General features: G+C 44.5%; 1 protein-coding gene across 1 annotated transcript in view; it reads left to right on the forward strand.

Annotated features, from left to right (window-relative positions):
* Positions 1-21,385, forward strand: part of Selenot (selenoprotein T) — a 244,882-nt gene that overhangs the window by 119,293 nt on the left and 104,204 nt on the right. The gene's annotated exons all lie outside the window — the stretch shown is intronic.

A 21,385-nucleotide genomic window follows, 5' to 3' on the forward strand; every position in this document is an offset into this window, starting at 1 on the left:
GCAACTGATGGCCGGACGGGGGCGTGGGCGGCGCGCGAGTGCGCGGGGGAGGGGCGGGACGGGGCGGGGGGCGGGGCGTGGAATCCCTACGTTTCTCTCGGGGCGGGGATGAGTCATCGGTGCGCGGGAGAATGCGGCGACCGGGCTGCTCGGCCGGTAGCCTGCCACGCGGAGGCGGGACCCCGAGTCGGGCGGGAACGGTTAGGGACGGGGCTAGTGGGCGCTTCAGGAGGTAGAGGGGGTTTTCCGTGGAAAGTCCACTGGCGAAAGCGACTTAGAATTGAGCGCCTCCGATTTAGAGAACCCTGATGTCTTGGACATCTCTGACTGGATGAAGAATGAAAGTCTCCAAGGAATACCAGAAGCGTGACTTGGGTTTTTGAGGCCCAGAACGACAGTAGGGAGATCCTCAGTCCTCAAAGACCTGAGTCTTTAATGTCTAGTCCCAGTCCAAGCCTTAGACAAGCTCTGAAGCTTACCGGGGTTTGAGGGGGAAAGTAATGGGCGAGTTCAAGGCACCTGTTGCCAATCCTCATCTTGGCAGGACTGCTGCTGGCTTCCTTCTCGGTACTCTCTGTGCAGCCTGGCATGTGGGAGGTCTCAGAGAAAGAGCTTAATAAAGGGCGCACGGGGGCCCTAAGAGATGCCTCCGCTTGCTGCTCTTCTAGGACCAGACTTTGATTTCCAGCACCTGCAATTGTTTGTAACCCCAGCTGCAGGGGATCCGATGCCAGTTGGCAGCAGTACCCATGCACACAAACGCACATGCCCATAAAATAAAAATTAACCTTCAGCGGGGGTTGGCTTGGGGGAGCAGAGGGCATCTCCAACCTAACTTCCATCTCTAGTAATAAGAGAATCTACAAGGGTCTCTGTAGAGCTTGTTTCCAGACACCCACCCCCGCAGGACCCACCGAAGTTACAGAAGCCTCAGAGCCTGGAGCGAACCATATTTTAATAGAATGGATGCCACCTGCTCATAATTGCCTGGGCAAGAAAGTTTTATGCTCGAACCGATGATGTTAGAACTGGTAAAGCTGGTAGGGTGTAATTTGCAGGAGAAACAGAAATTAGTCAAGACGCGGCAAAAAATAGTGGCCCCCGTGACTTGGAGCAAATTCTTTGAATATCCTGATTTAGTTTGTACGTGACTGTCTGCGTGCACACGTGGGGGTCAGAGGATAGTTTTTGTGGAGTCGGTTTGCTCAAGTTGTCTGGCTAGGTGGCAGGCACTCTGCCACCGAGCTATCTTCCCGGCCCCAATGTCCTACTCTGTAAGAGTGAGCTTAAACAGTTGAGGTGAGCTTTGAAGGAGTTTCAGGAACGCTATTCTTGTCGAACCTCATCCATCATAAGCACCTTGGAAATGTTAGCTGCAGCTTAAAATGCAGGGAATGTGGCTCAAAAGAAAAACGGAGTTAACTTTTGTAAAGAACCTAGGAAGACTTCATGGGTGACGGGGTTATCTAAAACTCAGAGAAACTTACTAGGTATAAATGTCAGTGACCCACAAAATATTCCCTAGGATTTGTGTGTGCCAACGACTGTTCAGGCTCTGCAAACGGTTCTCACTCAGTTTACATTCTAGGAAGGACTCGAGGCCAGTAAAGCACTTGAGTGGAAAGAGCTTCAGAAGCTAGGCAGGGTGGTTACAGGACTGTCATCTCAACTCCTTGGCATGCCTGAGTCACAGGGTGACTTCAACCTAGCAATGCTGTCCTCAACCGAAAAGAAAGGTAGGGCTGTAGCTTAGTGGTGTGGTGCTGGTCTGGCCTATGCAAGGTCTTAGGTTCAATTCCTAGTAACGCAAAAAGGTAAAATACAGAGGGGGTATGGGAGTGGAAACACAAGGTGAGAAGGGAACACACGGGATAGGGCTGGGTGTGTGTAATGCAATGTGAGTGTTGTATGAACAGCAACAGAATGAATAAGTCCAGGTATTCAGGAATCACTGGATTTTTTTTCTTTTTCTTTTTTAGAGATCTGTGATGTATTGAACTTGAACTTCTAGGTTGGTGCTGTGGAGTCTATAAAATAATATTTATTGAGCATCCACTATGTGGGAAAAGATGGCTTTTTGGATTCTGCAGGCACCATATTATTGGATGGACGCTGTGGTTACAGTCGAGGAAACAGGGACATTGGGAGTTTGGTTTGCTCAGGGCCATACAGCCAAGAAGGCTGGAACCGGCTCTGGAACCCTTATCTTTATCTGACTCCTACGTCACTGAGATGAGGCGATTAGCTCACTCTCTAGATAGAGTCAGAAAGCAGCTTCACAACCACAATGAACTGTGTGGGCCATGGTCACTGCTTCTTAGCCGGTCTGCAGAGAAAAGGTCGATCCTGGTTATTAGATTTTCACCCTTGTTGAGCACAAAGAATGTAAGAGCAGTGTCAGGAAATGAAAGCAATCTCACCTTTATGGGAGAGTATATGTATTCCACCCAAGTTAGAACCCTAGCAGTTGGAATTTATGACAGACTGCATTCCCTTGCCTCTGACCTCTGGTCTCTGTTAGGAGTCCCCGTTCCTGGAATGTGCTAAAGGTCACCGCAGAAGTGGGCTCTTTGCCTTGTCTCTGTTGACAAGGGCTGTCACCTCCTGATAATTCAAAAAGAAGTATGGTTTCAGGGCTGCTGACGACAAAGGAACAGGGAAAGCAGTTCTCTGCTGAGAGAATTCGGTTTCTAAAACTGCAACTGACCTATCAACTCTTACCCCAGCAGATGAATCACCTGGTACAGAGAACTGCTTTCATTTTAACCACGGCACTCCTGATTAAGGTGACCGGGGTCATTAAAAATAAAAGCAAAAGCCAAATGAAAAGTCTCTTGGCAGTTACTGACAGTAGCCAAGGGGACAGGCCTGGTGGCCCCGTCACACCCGTGACCTCACATGCTGCTAGACTGGACTTTCCAGTCTCCCTTCTCCTCCCCGAGGGGCTTGCGTGAGAGAGGCGGTCTTTCCACGTGGGGAGCCTGAGCTCTTCAGAGAGCATTTAGCTCAGAGCTTCCACTCAGTGAGTATCCAGATGTGTGCTGTGTGCGGAACTGACTTGAGATGTTTTTTTGCCCCGGGAGACATGGGTATTCTTGGGCCTAGGCTTAATGGGTGACCTTTTGGCTTCAGGAAGAGGGGGTGAAGCCTTTTGTAATATCTCTTGAGTCATGACTCATTTTCCACATCTGGATGAGAGGTGAACCTCCTCCCACCCACTGAATTTTAGATGGCCTGTCAAACAGGATACTTCCCCTTACCTGTCTCCTGCTTTGTGCTTTTTAAATATGACTTTAAATTTTTATTTTATTAGTATAGGCGTTTTGTCTTCATGAATATGTCTGTGTGTGCCTGGTGCCAGAAGAGGAGGAGATTCCCTGGAACTGGGGTTACAGAGGCTTGTGAGTAGCCGTGTGGGTGCTGAACCAAGGTCCTCCGGAAGAGTAGTCAGTGCTCCTAACCACCGAACCAACTCCCCGATCCTCATGCCCCACTGAACCTTTAAAGCTGGGGATGTACTGGGGGGATTTTTTCCCCTTGCCTTAAACTCACAGAGTACACCTGTAGCTGGCCTGGTAGGAATAAGAACACGTGAGCTCGTGCCTCTCCTGTTAGCAATCAGACTACGGCCTCCAAGAAATTAGAATTCTCCTGGGACTCTCATGCTGCGAAAAGAAGGCTGAAATCTGGTCGAGCCAGAGTAGGAACCTGAGCTCTCACAGAGTTCTGGGAACTTGTCAGACCACTGTTCAGGAGAGACTGGGATTGAGACAGCCATGGGCCGGTTATAGGCAGGTTCATACTTGGTTAGTCAAGCATACCACTGGTCCTTTCCCTGAACCTCCTGTCAGGAGCCCAAGATGGGCTTGGAGGTGTGGGTCGCTGGGTCTCTAAAGTGGTGACAATGAGTTTCTGTTTTCTTCTTTTCACTATTTGTTTTTTCTTTTTTAACTGGCTTATTGAGGATACATGGTCAAGAGTCTGGCTTGTTAGGAATGCCAGCGCCCAGGCTTTGACACTGATGACTCTGCTAAGAAATCTTGTTTGAAACAAACAAACAAACAAAACAAAAACCAACAAGAACCCAGCACTTTTGTGGGTGAGCCCCCCATCTTGCCTTGACTGTTGAACACCATGAGAACGGCTCCAGCAGGCAGACAAGTAGGCCCTTATATCTGCAGCTCACAAATGGTGTGGTTTTGCAAACCCCGGGACTTCTGCAGTTAGGCAAATAGTTTGCATTTGCAGAGCCGAGCCTGGGAGGTCTTTCCTGTTTAGGTCTAAAAATGACTGGGGTGTGCTTTGGAGCTTGAAAAGTTCTGATCGGGGAAACTTTATGGGAAATTTGGCGATGACTATGAGGCCTCCTGGTCACAATGTTGGTTGTATAAAGCACCTCTGTTTCTGAGGGTAATTTCTACTGGCTCAAAATAAAATCTTCAGTGTATCCTGAACAACCGATGTGGACTTACTTGTTTGAAACGGACAGAATATTTTTTTGTCTGTTTGCTTACTTAGTTTGCTAGAAACTAGTTGGGCAGCACGGCAGCCCTGGACCTGGCAATCTTCCACCCTGTGCTTCAAGAGTTGGGATTACAGGTGTAGGCACTGTAAGTGGTGCAATTCTGAAGTGTTGCAGAGCTGAGGGCTAAGGTTTCCCCAATAGGAGTGTTGCAGCTTTGAGGGGAAAGGTATCCTGGCAGCTGGGAGCCAAGGAATACCAAAAAGTCACACCATACAACAAACCTCACAGAAGGTGAAGCAACAGGAAACTGAGCAGGAGGCAGGGTTTCTCGGGGGCAGAGTTTTCCAGGGTGGGGATTGTTGGGATTTCAAGTTCAGGGTCTGGTGGTTTTTTGAGTTCAGGGACTGGTGGGTTTCTGAGTTCAGGGACTGGTGGGTTTCTGAGTTCAGGGATTGGTGGGTTTCTGAGTTCAGGGATTGGTGGGTTTGTGAGCTCAGGGCATGGTGAGTTTTTAAATCTGGAGGTGAGTTTAGATCTTTTACCCTCTGGCTCTCTTCGCATTGTTTCATCCCCATACATTTCTCTAGTGCTGTTCAAGGACTTCCATATTTTAATTCTTTGATTCCTCATACTGGTCTTTATAAGTTGGAGGTTTATGACGAGGCACAGAGTTGCCAGTTGGAGAGGATTCCTATTGGTTCCCAGTAGCCACTCCTCTTGGAGTTGTCCTTGTAATCTTTTCCCCTTTAGTTAGGGCAGACTTTGCTTTAAATGACTAGAGTAGCAATAAAATGTCACTTGTGAGATGATATTACAAAAAAAGACTGATTTCTTGTTGTCTGTCCTTGTCTCTCAAAGCCAGCTTTTTCAAAATACTATAAATCAGGTGACACAAACCAAAAAGCATTTCTTTCTCACAGTTGTGTAGGACAGGAAGTTCAAGATCAAGGCCTGCAGGTTAAGGTCTGGTGAAATTTGACAGTTCCCCTGACCTTTATACTGTGAGTAAGACGCATGCTCTTTTGGCATTCTTCAGTAATTCATCTCTGCTACTGGCTGGTGCTCCCAGACTCACTCACTGTCGGCAGGGGTGCTCACTGGCTGGTGCTCCCTGACTCACTCACTGTCGGCAGGAGTGCTCACTGGCTGGTGCTCCCTGACTCACTCACTGTCGGCAGGGGTGCTCACTGACTGGTGCTCCCTGACTCACTCACTGTCGGCAGATTGTGTGTGTAAAAATAAATGCAAAATGTAAAACTTCTAGTTTGTCCCCATAGTGATTTTTTATTATGTATGTAATTATGTAAATCTATGGTTACAATTTAATGAATATTGAATATAGTTATAAAAAAGAAATTGATTTCCAGCAATAATATAATTCTTACTCTTATTAAAATATAAATTTTAGAGATTTATTTTTCCTTTAGTTGTGTGAGTAATTTAAATTATATATACTACTTGTGTGCTTACTGCCTGGAGAGTCTTGAAGAGACTCAGATTTAAAATTAAATCTATAATTAAATTCTTTAAATTTAAATTTAACATATAATATTTAGATAATTATTTTTATCTTAGGTGTGTGAGTAATTTAAATTATGTGTACTATTTGTGTGTTTACTGCTTGGAGAGTCTTGAAGGACATCAAGTTTCTTGGAACTGGAGTTAGGTTGTTATTAGACACCACATGGATGTTAGGAATTGAACCCAGGTCCTCTGTAAGAGCAGCAAATACTCATAAGTTTGGAGCCAACTCTCTAGCTCCTAAAGTTCATGTTTTTAAAATGGTAAATGTGGTGGAAGATGTGATTAAATGCAGTCATCCTTTAGATTGGAAACAGTTCCAATGTCTCTCAGTAGAAAAATAAACTATAGAAAGCCAAAGAAAGTCATCTTACAAAATCCTGTACAATTTGAAAAAGGCTTTTTAAACTGATTGTTACTTGAAGCTAAAGTCCCAAACCCCAAATAATTCTAATTATGTAAAACAGTCACACAAAACCAAGCTACTGTAAAACATGGAAAGGCCTGGAAGACGGTGAAGGACAGCCGGCACAGAGGGTAAATAAACACAGGACTCCTTTTGTTTTCTCTTTCATTGGTTCTGTGTTTTCTCTTTTTCTTTTTATGCAATGAGAATTTATGCATGCATTTTTTTGTGTTCCTACAAAAAGATGACCTTGCTTTTTTGGAATCATTTAAAGTAGAATTTATTTAGCTGTGGGGTTGGTACCACAATGGTGGTACAAACAAAATTAGTCAGCCAGACTAGCTGGAACTTGCACTGATAATAGTCTTTGGGTCTGGGAGGTGACTTGCTGAAATCTTTAGACTGTGTATGTGTGTGGCGTGCGTGCACACACATGCAGATACCACAGACATCAGAAAAGGGTTTCAGATCCCCTGAAACTAGAGTTTTGTGTGATTGTGTACTACCTAATGTAGATGCTAGGAAGTGAATTAGGGTCCTTTGGAAGATCAGCAAGTGCTCATAACTGCTCAGTTATCTCTCCAGCACCTGAAATTGGTGGCTTAACAAGGATAATTCAGGGCCCATGAGATGGCTCAGGAGGTAAAATACTTGCTGAACAAGTGTGTAAACCAGAGCTCAATACTCAAAACCCACTTAAGGTGGAGGGAGAGAAGTAAATCCACTTGATTCTTCTCTGACCTTGAAATACTCTCAGACACCACCACCACCACCATTACCACCACCACCACCATTACCACCACCACCACCATTACCACCACCACCACCATTACCACCACCACCACCATTACCACCACCATTACCACCATTACCACCATTACCACCACCATCATTACCACCACCATTACCACCACCATTACCACCACCATTACCACCACCACCACCATTACCACCACCATTACCACCATTACCACCACCATTATTACCACCACCATTACCACCATTACCACCACCATTACCACCACCACCACCACCACCATTACCACCATTACCACCACCATTACCACCACCACCACCACCACCATTACCACCATTACCACCACCACCACCACCACCACCACCACCACCACCACCACCACCACCACCACCATTAAAACTAAAATTCAAAGACAGAATGAGAGTAGAACTTGGAAAATGAGAGAGAGGGGGGAGAGAGAGAGACAGAGAGAGAGAGAGACAGAGAGACAGAGAGAGCACTAGATAAGATGGATGGCTTTGGGCCCAAGAAAGTCTTCCTGGGTCAAGCAGAAATTCAGCCCCAGGCAGGGGCGAGGGTGGAACTATGTATGACCTGTGGTAATGCAAAGATTACCAGCCAGGGTCAAAGCTTCACTTCTTGGAGAGATAATTGCTTAAAGAGGCAATGATATTGAGAATGGCTAAGTCTTACACAGCACATCAAAGCTTCACTTCTTGGTGAGGTAATTGCTTTGAGAGGCAACGATATCAAGAATGGCTAACTCTTATACAGCACATTCATCATTTAACCCCTGTGAGGACTGTGTGTGCTCTTTTTTCATTTTATAGGTGAGAGAAGCAAGGATCTGAGTTTAGCACTTCATAGCAGCTCATATAGCTGGACAAGGCAGACTCCTGATCTGGAGGTAGGCTGCTGCAATGCCAGTGTGCACTTTAAATATTCCGCTCTCTTGCTGGGAATGCTTTGTGAAGTCTAAAACAGTGTAACTGTTGCAAGGAGGGGCCACTTGTTTGTCCCGGCTTCCTGGCTAGCTTACACCCGAAATAACCACACAGAAACTGTACTAATTAAAACACTGCTTGGCCATTAGCTCTAACTTCTTATTGGCGAACTCTTACATGTCAGTTTAACCCATCTCCATTAATCTGTGTATCGCCACGTGGCAGTGGCTTACCGGAGATTCTAACTGGCATCTGTCTTAGGCGGAGGATCCATGGCTTCTCTGACTCTGCCCTTCTTCCTCCCAGCATTCAATTCTGCTTTCTCTGCCTACCTAAGTTCTGTCCTATCAACTAGGCCAAGGCAGTTTCTTTATTCATTAACCATGAAAGCAACACACAAACAGAAGGACCTCCTACACTGTTTCCCCTTTTCTGTTTAAACAAAAAGGAAGGCTTTAACTTTAACATAGTAAAATTACATATAACAGTTATCAAACAAGAATTACAGTTACAATATTTATATCTACTTTATCTTTTATCATAACTAAGGAAAACTGTAACTATAGATTCTTTAACTCCATCAAAGACTCCGGAAGGATATAATATTACCCAAGTAAACAGGAAGTGCATTGTAAGCAACTTCCAAAACTCTAGAATTGACAAAGACATCTCGTTGCATGGACAGTCACCCAAAGTTCTTCTGTACCATTGGGGCATCCATCTTTAGCCTACAGGCCCATTGTATCCACTAGACTTTTTCATGAAGCAGGGAATTTCAAAGATAGTTTAGTCACTTTTTTCTGTATCCTGCAGAATGTCTCACAGACTCTTTCATGAAACAGGAACCCCAAAGGATCATCTCACCTTTAGGCAAGTTCAGCAGGCATCTCTCTATAGGTACTGCATGTCCAGTGAAGCTGTCCAGGCAAGAGCAGTTTCTTGCCCAATTGGCACCCAACATGGCCAACTAAATCCACAACACACATGTTCACATGTGCACATGTGTAGGCCAGAGGAGGACGTCAGATTTCTCCTTTTATGTGTCTCTGCCTCATTTCCTTGAGACAGGGTCTTGCACTGAACTGTCTGTCTAGGCTAAGTTGTCAGTGAGCTCCTGAGATCTGCCAGTCTTTATCACCCCCTCCCAATGCTGGGATTGCACACACTTTGAGCCATGCCTGGCTTCTTACATGGGTGCCGGGAGCTCAACCACAGTTCCTCGTCTTTGAACAGCCAGCTTACTAACTAAGCCAACTCCCCCAACACTTACTCTCGAGGTTGAGCCGCATGTCAGTCACCGGTATCAGGACTGGACTTAGATTCCTATCCTTAGAGAGTTTGCGAAGTGAAGGGAGGCAGAGAGTAAGAGTCCTAAGGCCCACATGCCTGTGTGGGTCATGGGGTTCCCCAGAGGGCTCATTTATGTTGCATGTGGGTCACTGAGAACCATCAAAACTTGACATGACCTCCAATAATACTTTTTCTTCCTTTGGTATCAGTTTCGTCACATTAAAAACCCAGTTACATTGAGGCTGTCGTTGAGCCAGAACAAAAGAGGGCACTAAAAAAAAGTCCTTGACTCCACATTAGGTAGTAGGTGATTTTTAAAGTTAGTTCCTCTGGGTGTTAGTTCGTCTGGGAGAAATTCATAAAAGCTAGAGAAACCCGTGTGTGCATCTTTCTCCCGGACTTTCCAGGTCCCCACAGACACACTGTTTTTCTCTATATTTTCCATGGATTTAGTGGATGGCTGAGGAATCACCCCTATATTCCTGCTGGGACTCCGGAGTTGTCCTCTCTCTCCAGCCTAGCCATGCCTCTGTGCCATCTTGAACATATGCTCCAGTAAGCAGGCAACGTATGCTTTCCAATTCTTTCCGTGAACAATTGACTGGCTTATTTCTCTTTCTGCAAACTGGTTCTTGTTGGTTTTTAGAACACAGTGTCAAAAACAGGTAGCCTAGCCGGGCGGTGGTGGCGCACGCCTTTAATCCCAGCACTTGGGAGGCAGAGGCAGGCGGATCTCTGTGAGTTCGAGACCAGCCTGGTCTGCAGAGCTGGTTCCAGAACAGGCTCCAATGCCACAGGGAAACCCTGTCTTGAAAAACCAAAAAAAAAAAAAAAAAACCAAAAAAAACCAAAAAAAAAAACAGGTAGCCTGCAGATTTTGAGATACAGCTTTCTATTCTAGTTCTGGAAGGACAAAGCATCTTATATCTTAGGTTCAGGTTCCAGTCTCAGGAGAGGCCATTTGCTTGACCAGCCTAGGCCAGATAACTATTCCCAGTGCAGCTGGCTAAGGCTGGGCAGACAGGTTTTCTGTGAATATGTGATTATTGGTTCCTTGTTGGTAGATGAGGAAAAAAAACATTTTAATGAAGGAAATTTAGGGCTGTCCTGATGCTCCAAAAGTTGTCCTATATATTTTAAGAAAAGTCCTGACCTATGTATGGCTCCTCACCTTTGGAGGAATTAAGTGGTGAGTTGGTATTAATACCAATAAATATGAAATGTGTGGGTGAGTTTAGGAAATAATTTTGTAACTTAACATAGAAGTATTATCTTGACTTTGAAACATATGGCTTTGAGTTTTGTATGGCACATGTACTTCAAATGAGAATACAGAGGTTCTTAAAAAGAATAGGGAAGGTCTACGAGACTATTGCAGGTACATTTAATTTTGAGCCATGGGGGTTAAGATTAGGGGGTTTTACTGGTCACTTGCCTTGCTGCTGTGACAAAAGCCACTGAAGCAAGGAAAGGTTTGTTTTGGCTCTGGGTTAGAAGAGCTATAGTCCTCTGAGGTGGGGGTGGTTTGGCAGCAGGAGGAGGGAGTGAATGTTTCTCCATTGAGTAGCTCTGTCTTCAAAGAGCATCCACTGTCATGTAAGGTTACCCTGTATGTATAATGGAGCAAGACGCAAGCGAAATAATGCTGAGCATGCACTGAAACGGTTGTTCCGACTGTAAATCCTACGTGGCTCCAGTAAGTGGCTGTTGCTTCTCTATGAGCTACAGCCTTAATTCCACTTCCTCCCTTCTGCCTTTCAGATGGGAGTTAAAAATCCCAGGGAGGTGCACACCTGTGATCCCAGCATTTGCGAGGCAGAGGCAGACAGATCTCTATGAGTTCAAGGCCAGCTGGTCTACATATAGCAAGTTCCAGCACAGCCGGGGTTACATAGAAAGACTGTTTCAAACAAAACAAAAACCTAACTAAATAACTAAATAGATAAAATTCCTGATGTTATAATCCTTCATTTTTTGATGGGATCACTTAAGCACAGCTAGCTCCTTTCCTTGAACTCCATCCCAAGCCTTAGAGTCCTTTCCAATACCAGAGACTCCACAGTTCTTCTGTTGAATGTTGTTCCTCTCCCAGGACAACACAACAGAAACACCTCTCCTATTCCAGGCATCTTTTTGGAGGCGCGGCAGTGGCTCCAATTGATTGTGGAAGTCTCATCTCCCACTGTAATGCCTATGAAGTAGACTTTTAAGTAGGAATTCAACCCAATGTTAAGTAGAGGGAGAATTCCATAGTCGGCAGCCATTTCTCGCCCTTATGAAACTGTATATATATGTAGTCCAAACAGGTACTGAAATCTCTTTAGAACAGACCTAAGCCCATTAGTTTATTGTATCAGTTTTTGAAGTGTGCTCTGGAGAGAAAAGTATCCTACGAACTGGGAGGTTTAAGCAGTAGCCTCCTAGTGTCCTATACTTCTACGTGCTAGAAGCTCAAGTTATAAGACACGCATGCTGCTGAGGGCTGTGAAGCACCCCCTACCCAGCTTCTGGCAGTTAGCGTGATGTCTGCTTCTGGGCTTGCAATAATTATTTTATACCCTTCCCTCCTTATGTATCTGCTTTCTCTAAGTTTCCCCTTTTATAAGAACACCAGTCATACCCGTCTTGAAGCAGAGCTGGGTTACCTCTGTAAAGCCATCAGCAAATGCCTTTCTGGGGGACGTAATTTAACCCCTAATTCATCACTATTAGCATCTTCGGAGTTGGTTTTGCTGACCACCACTCTCAGAGACAGCTAGTGGTGATACTTCCTAACAATCTTTCTATATAATATTATATAATATAAAGAAATATAATCTTTTCTATTTTATACTTAAAGTGAGTCTTCAGTTGTAACAAGCTTTCTCTAATGTAGTCAGACTTTCTTTTGTGGGGTCACCACCTCCCTTGTAACAACATGGAGACCATATTAATTATGAAGTCTTGGCCTTAGCTTACTTTGTTTTCTAACCAGCTCTTATAACTTACATGAAGCTGTCTCTATTAACCTACATTTTGTCATGTGGCTCTGGTACCTCTGTTCTGTACCATATGTCCAGCTTCTTCAGAGTGTCTGGCGAAATCTGTGTGCCTAGATTCCTCCTCCTTTCTCTCTCTCAGAAATCCTGCCTATCCTTTCCTGCCTAGCTATTGGCCATTCGGCTCTTTATTAAGCCAATCAGAATGCGCCTGAGGCAGAGATACAACTTTACAGTGCACACAAATATTCCACAACATTCGGTCAAATTCCTGCACACATGTAAATATTTCTGGTGTGTGAATTTTCCCAGGGAGATGTGAACAAATATCTTTTCCCATTATAGAATACAAATGACAGACAAAGTCTAGTTTGGGGAACCAGCGGGCTAATTGGGAATACCTACAGGAGCATAGGTGAGGGGCTGCTCACAGGAACCAAACAAAGGCATCGGTGGAAAGTCCCACCCCAGGTTAGATGGCAACTTCCCCAGAGTTGCATAGATGGGGTCCCCTCTTCAGGTTTACTCCGTGCCCCTATATATTCCAATACCTTTCAAGATCACATACAGCTGGGGTAGAATACAGATGAAAGCCCCAGAGTATAGAAGGTAACAGCTGGGATCTCAGGCAGGGGTCTAATCAACCTTCTCAACACCTCCTTTTGGGAGTGAATGTCAACTGACCTCTTTTGGGGGATTTCTTACAGGTAATTATGGCTGCTCTTTAAGATGATAACTGCTGTTATGCTTGGCGGAGGACAGACTCACACAGCTTCGTAAATAAGTGTGGATTGACAAATAAGCCCAGGGACAGTGTGCAAGGATAGTCACAAATTGTTAGGAAGAAACCCCAGCTTTCTCTGTAGACATCTCTCTCTACCCCTAGTAAAGGTTCCATCTGAGTTTGGTGCTTCAGCTAGAGGAGAGAACTAAGTTAACTCTGCAGTAATATCAACCAACCAGGATTCCTAGAAATAAGGTTGGACCAAGAATCGTTCCTAGTCAAACCCTGGTTGCCGTCCGTATGAAGGATTTATAGATCTCCAGGGGAACCTTCAGACATGAGGGCCCCAAGCAGGGAGGCGTCACGAAGGACCAGGGATGATAAAAGGAAGCTAGAGAGCTGGCCCAGGAGGTCTTGCACAAGTTGATGACTTCTGCCAAGCAAGCTCGTTGAGCAGCTCGGGTTCTTACATACTATTTCCAGGGGGGAAAATGGCCAGGGTCAGCAGAGAGCTGAATCAGACAAGGAGAACACAGGATGCCCCAGACACGACTGCCTTAGGACTGATAACCACAGCACGGGGGAAGAATTGAATCCCCAGAAGCTGCAGCCTTGACTCCTTCCAGGCCCAGGCTTCGTCCTCAGACCAGACTTCACCAAGTCTGTCCCTGGGCAAAGACAGAACTAGCATTCCCTTTATCCTTTCACCAGGGGATCTGAGAAAGCCTTGGGTTAGGCTGACTCCCCACGGTTCGTCATGATGGTGAAGAACTGAGTTATCTCTAGAGCAGGAGAGGACTGGCTTCACCAGTGGCAGTCCATTTATAGTATCCATTATATTAAGTCACTGCTCGTTAATTTTTAAGCAAGTTTTAAGTAATTACCAATGAAGGCTTATTAATAATGTTTATCGTGATTAGCAGTGCTTCCGGTGTTGATGGAAAGTCGCTGAGGCCTGTGGTAGTCTTCTCTGTTATGTGGTGTTATGGTTAGATGTTGTCTTTGAATTCTTGATTTGAGTGACTTACTCTCCCTAGAGCGTAGGTTAAGCCTTAACAAGCTCACATTTTTATATCCCTCTGTCAGAGCTGAAGGGCTTAAAGGTAACTTGCAGATGTTGCAACCACGTCACCCACTTTCAGAGAGCACTTGGAAGGATATATAGTAGCTAGAAGATCAGAGTATAAAGGTCATAAGTGGGGGTGTGTCCTTTATCTGCCATTTAGTGGCCATGAATAAATCATTTCCATTCTCTGGATTTCAGTTTTGCTATCTATAAAATAAAAGTCCTAACTTAAATGTCCCCTTAAACTCCTTGCACCACTCATACAATGCAATTCCAAGATCTACTAGATCATAAATTTATAGAATTCAATTCCAAGATCTACTACATCATAAATCCAAGCCAGTACAGTATTGCATAAAGAAGTGGTGTGAGGGTAAAGCTAGGCTGTCAAGAAAGACGTTCTGGGATGAGGCAAATGAGTCACCAGTGAACTAGTTCACTTGATTTCTCTTCCCCTCATTCCTTCTCTGTGTTTCTTTCTGCCAATGATCCATTTTGTGTAGATCAAGATGATCCTTTGTATCTTGATTTGGGGTGATTTTATTGTCTTTTAGAATCTGTGATTGACAAAGAGGCAGAATGTTGGTTTTGCTTGCTTGCAGTTGACAAGCATTGCAACGTAGATCTGTGCGTTGGCGCCAAATTCAAGTGTCCTACTGGTTTAGCTTTGTCTCTCTTCCAGTAACAATTCTGGTAAGAGGGCTCTTTCCCACAGTAAACTCTGAATAAAGACGGCACATTCCGTTGCGTTTAGAAGGCAAAGAGAAGAACACATGCTTCCAAATGGCGTGTGTGGTTTGGGTGTGGAGGGTTCCCACAGCCCAACATTTGGTCCCCAGCTGGTGGTGCTATTTGGGAAGATTGTGGAACCTTTAGGAGGTGGAGCATTGCTTCAGGGAAACAGCCCTGGGGTGAGCTTTGAGACTTCACAGGTCACCCTCACTTCCTGAGTGCAGAGGCCAGGTGGCCAGCCAGCCTTCTGCTCTTGTCACTGTGCCTGACGTCTGCCACATCTTCCTCACCACGATGGACTCTTTCCCACTGGAACTGTCAGCTAGCACAAACCCTCATTCAGTAACTAGATAAACTAAGGTTGGCTGTCTAGCCACCTTGAGCTGTCCTTCATTTTCATCATGCGGTGGTGCTGTGGGCTCTTGTCTAAATTTCTCCGCGTCTGAGTAGTCTTCTTATTTCCATGTATAAGTCTTTCTAGGGCTCGTGTCTTATCAGTCCACCTTCATAAAACCACTCTGGCGATTCAGGATAAAATATGAAGCACCAGACTGATGGCAATTATAACTGGTATTATGTCAACCTCAGATAAGTTATTTATCTTTCCATTTTCTGCTTCTATTTTCAAGTCATCTAAAGTAGCATTATACAAGGTCCTAATGCCCTGAATTTTGGCATTTCCCATCCTCAACATGAGAAAGTTTTTTCCTTTTGATACTGCTTAGCCCTCTCCTTGTGGACTTCCCAGGTATCTTACCAAAGCCAATGACTTCTTAGTTTGTCTACCACGGACGTGATTTCTCTGCCTGTGTGGTCATTCCCCACATTGGGCACCAGATGTTGTTTTTATCAAATTTTCTATTGTTCTATTTTACTCAGAAGCTAGAAAAAAAAAAGACTCAGAGGCCAGATGCTGGAGTGAGAACCTGCTAGCTCAGAAAGGCAGATGCACACTGCTGACTTTTCTCTTCTGCTAACATCCAGAAAGAGAACTTTCTCCTACTCCGTCTCAAACCAAAACTCCTCCAACTGGATGTCTCTCCCTTATACTGCCTGTGCATCTTTCTCTCCCTCCTCCTCACTTCCTCTTTATCTCCATATTTTTTTCCCAGTTGTCTTGTTCTACCTTTTTAACTACGGTTGAATTTATTTAATCCTGATTGCAATATTCAAGCAGAAAACTCTTGGATTAGAGGCGTGTGCTAGGGCGGAATCACAGCACAGCTAGAAGTAGGTTTTTCCAGTAAATAGTGCAATTTTGGGGTTGACAATGTGACCAAATATCCCACAACATTATCCCTTAACTTGCCTTTGTCAAGCAGTGTAAAGATAAAATTAAGGTACTTTGACTGCAGTAGCATTCAGATCCTAAACACAGCCTGGAATGCTATTCAGATGAGTCCCAGAGGCAAATTTCCCATGCTGCATTTGACCGTATATGCTTCGCAAGAGTCTCTGGATTTTCTGATAGAAAATGCCACCACTTTCTTTCGTCTGGAAAGGCATGTGTGCTGGAAAGATGAGCTGCTGAAAACAGCTGGAATGTCCCTAAGTGCTAAGTGAAGGCAGCCAGAGCATGATAAATTCATGATGTGAGTGCATAGGACATGAGAAGGACACGGAGCCAGTGGAGACATCAGTCTGTCCCTGGGGACTGTGTCAACTGCACACACTCACTGAACCTCACGCTTTCTTTTCTTCTAAAGCTGGGCGTCCTGGATTATGTGTCAGTTCATACTGAACATATCGATTAATTAGGAATTTATCATAGGACGAGAAAATCAATCTGTTCAGTGTGGGCATTTGGACCACATTATTATTATTATTATGTAAAAGCAAGGACATAGTGACATCTGAGAATGAAAGCCAGGACAACTGTAAGCAAACACCGAGGGTTCTTTTCCTGCTGAGTCCAGCATCATAAAGCAAAACCAGAAGATGAGTATAAGGAGTTCCCTTACCATAGCAGGTAAGGCGTTCTCTGAAGTCAACCTAAAACTAGTACGCTCCCCCACTCAAACACAGCAAGCCAGGGATTTTATCTGAGAAGGCTATACAGATTCACATCGGGAAGTATTTGGAGGCTAGGCACATTCCCAAGTCTATTCATTTTAAGGTGCACATTACAGAGCATGCTCAGTAAGGTCTTGTTAATAATAGTTTTTATTTATTTATTTATTTTAATTTATTTATTTATTAAAGATTTCTGTCTCTTCCCCGCCACCGCCTCCCATTTCCCTCCCCCTCCCCCAATTAAGTCTCCCCCCAGCCCGAATAATAGTTTTTAAAAGAAAGATGGCAGACACATTTCTGAGGATGATTAGTTCAAGGTCCTAGAGCATGTGTGTAGTGATTTCCTGCAGATGGAAATATTTCCTCCTAAAAGGAGAAGGAATGTAATAGGGCCACCAACCAGCTCCCAAATCAGACACGGGAGACCTCTTATTAGTTACGAATGCTCAGCCTTGTCTTTTTGGGGGGAGGGATTCTTTACATTTTTTTCTATTTTTATTTTATTTAAAATAAAACAAAATAACTATTGTTTTTCATTTTACATACCAATCCCAGTTCCCATTTTCTCCCCTTCCCCCATTCCCTCCACCTTCCCTCCTCACACTCCCCACCCACTCCTCAGGGAGGATAAATAACATTGCTTTGAGGAAGGACCAAGGCCCTCTCTACTATATCTAAGCTGAGCAAGGTATCCCTCTAAAGAAAATGGGTTCCAAAAAGCCAGTACAAGCAGTAGGGATAAATTCTGGTCCCACTGCCAGTGGCCCCGCAGTCTGCCCCAGTCATACAACTGTCACCCACATTCAGAGGGCCTAGTTTGGGCCTATGCTTCCTTCCCTGTCTGGCCAGAGTTGGTGAGCTCCCATTAGCTCAGGTAAGCTGTTTCAGTGGGTGTCCCCTTCATGGTCTTGATCTCTTTGCTCATATTCTCATTCCTCCCACTCTTCAACTGAACTTTGGGAGCTCAGCCCAGGGCTTCATTGTGGCTCAAGGCCAGGCAGCTGTGGTGCATACCTTTAATCCCAGCACTCACTCAGGAGGCAGAGGGAGGCGGATCTTTGTGAGTTTCAGGCCAGCCTGGTCTATAGAGCAAGTTCCAGACTGGCTCCATAGCTACTGAGAAACCCTGTCTCGGAAAAACAAACAAACAAACAGCAAGAAAAAACTACCAATAGCCCGAGTTTGGGGGCAGCATGTGGGTAAAATATCGAGTTATCTGTTAATATTACAATACTTCTCTTTTTCCCAGTTTGTTTGTCATGGGCTAGGTTTCCTTCATCTACTTCAACCAAAACAACACACCATAAAATAAGCTGATTAAACAAGGCAGTAAGCGTATAAAGATAGAAAACAACCATAGCCTTTCAAAAATTTGGAGAATATCATTTATATCTTGATATACCATGTACGTTAATACTTAATGATTTGTTATTCTTTTTAAGTGTATCAGTACGTAAGTATCAGAAAACGAATCAGTCTCTGATGAATGCCCACCAATGTAATCAGATATCCAAAACACATTTGGACTCCTCAAAAAGATTTTGTGGAGGCAGGGTTTCATGGCCTCAGACTCACCATGTAGCCCAGATTAGTATAAAACTTGCAATCTCTCTGCTTCAGCCTCCTGAGTCCTCTACGTCTCACCATGTATTCCAAGAATGTCTCACCATGCCCGACAGGAACCTCGATAGTTTCTAGGAGTGTCAAGGGCTTCTGCCACCAAAAAGTTGGATAATTGCTCTCCAGCAAAATTCTTTAATATAAAGAGAAAACCGGCAGGTAAGAAAAAATAGATTTCTCTCCATAACAAGCAAGCTTAACTTAGGATCTGTTCTGGGAGATGCCACCGAGTGACAGTGGGAGACAGCCACACCTATTAGTGACGTTGGAAAACCAACTATTTTCATTCTGGACTTGTATATTCGAGGACATTTTGGTGGCCGGCCCACCTGCCCAGTAGAAGGTTGATAAATCATCTCCCAGCCTCTGTGACTTGACATAAGCCACAGGGGACTTTCCGTCTCTGAAGTGACTGACCAGCTGTGCCATTTCCAGGGTACCCTATGGCCAGTGACTAACTGGCACATCCTCTGGCCACAGTAGAAATTGGCCTTTGGGGTCAAGCCAAGGGGAGAGTTCAGCAGAGCCTGGGAAGCCTTCAACAAGTCACTTGCACAAGAGTCTCCTTTCTGGGAAACACGGCCCTCTTTTTTGAATACAGGGAGGCGAGACGATAGATGTGGAGGCACAGTCCTGTAATCCCAACATTTAGGAGGGTGAAGCAGGAAGATCTCCGATTTGAGGCCAGTCTGTGTTACATAGAAAGACCCTGTCAAAAAAAAAAAAAGGTCTCAGCGGTTAAAGGCACTTGCTGCTCTTGTAGAGGGCCAGATTAGGTTCCCAGCACAACATGGTGGTTCACAACTCCAGTTTGAGGGCACCTGACACCATCTTCCGGTCTCTCCAGGCACTGCATGCATATATACACACATATACATGGAACACTTATAAAATAAAAGTTTTTTAATTTAAAAATTTTCATACAGTGTATTTTGCTCATATTCTTTCTGATATTTAATATGTTGATCATATTTTTCCCTCTCTAGCTCCTTCCAGTTCCTCCCCATTTCCCTGCCCACCCAATTTCATGTTTATTTTTATCTCCAAAAAAGGAGCCCGCCCCTAAACAAAAAATAAAAATCAAACAAGCTGATGAAAACAGACAAAAGAAAAAGAAAAGAAAAAGAAGAGAAAGAAAGATAATTATAGGGGAGGGAAATGGGAGGCTGGGAGGAGGCGGAACGTTTTTTCAATTAAAAAAAATAAAATAAAATATTACAAATCAGAATGGAAAAAAAAGAAAGATAATTACAAATAGTACGGAAGCAAAACCAAAGCACAGATAAACCCACAGAGGCCTCTGGTCTCCTGGACATGGGATCAGTTGTTGAGTGTGGTTGATATGCCCGATGTCACTCCTTCGGAGAAAACCAATGTCCCCTTTCCCAGCAGGCGTCAGTTGCAAAGAGCTTCTTGGTCAGGGATGAGAACTCGAGTCCACTCCCTCCCTCAGTGCTGGCATTCAGTGCCGTGAGGGTCTTGTGCATGTTGTTATAGTCTTTGAGTTCATACGTGTGCCCATCCTGTTGTGTCATGAAGATGTGGTTTCCTTGGAGTCATCCGTACCCTCTGGCTTTTAAAACTCTTTTGCCGTCCCTTCCACGTGGATTCCTGAGCCTTAAGAGGAGGCATTCGATAAAGACATCCCACATAGGGCTGAGCTCTCTAAAGTCCCTCACTCTCTGCGTGCCGTCCAGTTAAAAAGGGAGGTGATGGGGTGCACACAGTGGCATCTCTCCTGCGAACGCCTTTCCTTTAAATGTGGCTGTGATCTTTGACGCTAGAACTCACATCTTGTACTAAAAGAAAGACAGAAGTGCCCTAGAATCAGGACTAGCATTTGCTAGTTAGATTCATTCATTTATTTTGGCTACGTAAGTCACTTTATCACCTTTTCTATTATTAGGTATCGTCTGATACAGTTGTGAGAATATAATACAGCCGCAGAGGGTCTACTGCTTGCAGGCGGTCAAAAGTGGTCATTTCTTCCCAAATTAATTTTCCCGGCTGAAGTTTATGGAAGCCAAATGCCGAAAATGTCGATTTTTCCGAGCTATTTGTGCATCTGAACCAGTGAACTGGTTAGGAGGAGGATATAAAACAGTGGGAAGCTAGAGTGGGTGTTGTCTCCCTCACATGTCTCAACACTGGTGCATGTTGGAAGGCTGATCCGGCTCATTGCTTCCATGTCTCCATAACAGCGATAGAAAAATAAAAGTCCATTTGCGTGATGTTAAAGTGCATTGTTACTTAAGGCTAATCTTGGCCAACCCTTTGGGTTTATCCTAAGGGCCCCAGCCCCAGCCCCAGTGTGAAAGAGTTTCACTGAACAGCTGGGGAGTCAGGAACAGTGGCCCTTTGTTTGGGCTTTGATCCTTTGTACACATCGCAGCTTCTCTTTGTGTCGAGGGCACTGTTCCTGTTTGGGGCATATGCATCTTATTATCTGTGAAAATAAAGCTTGTCTTTGGAGTAGTCACACTCCTGGTGACAGGAACACATTGTTTGTAACATGCCGAACACACCCAGTTGATTTGCCCCGAAATAATGCAATTCTGCTGGATTTAGCAACTGTTCATGGTATGCCCAGTGTGTGCTGGGCATGAGGGGACCTGGGAGGTGATTCAGCTACAACCTCCCTTTCTAGGGCCAAAGTCTATGGAATAGCAGGTCCACCTAGATCACTTTTTTAAATTTTGGAATAAGCTCAGCTTTTGTTTTTATTCATTTTTACAGTTTTACTTTGTTTTACGTTAGAGTCTTATTTTTGCAGTGCCGAGTATGGAACTCAGAGTCTCATGTATGCTGAGCCAGCACAGTTACACCTTGAGTCTCTATGTCAGTGATATAGGGCTGACGTTACAATAAC

This window comes from Microtus pennsylvanicus, chromosome 16 (assembly GCF_037038515.1).
Source record: "Microtus pennsylvanicus isolate mMicPen1 chromosome 16, mMicPen1.hap1, whole genome shotgun sequence".
NCBI lineage: Eukaryota > Metazoa > Chordata > Mammalia > Rodentia > Cricetidae > Microtus > Microtus pennsylvanicus.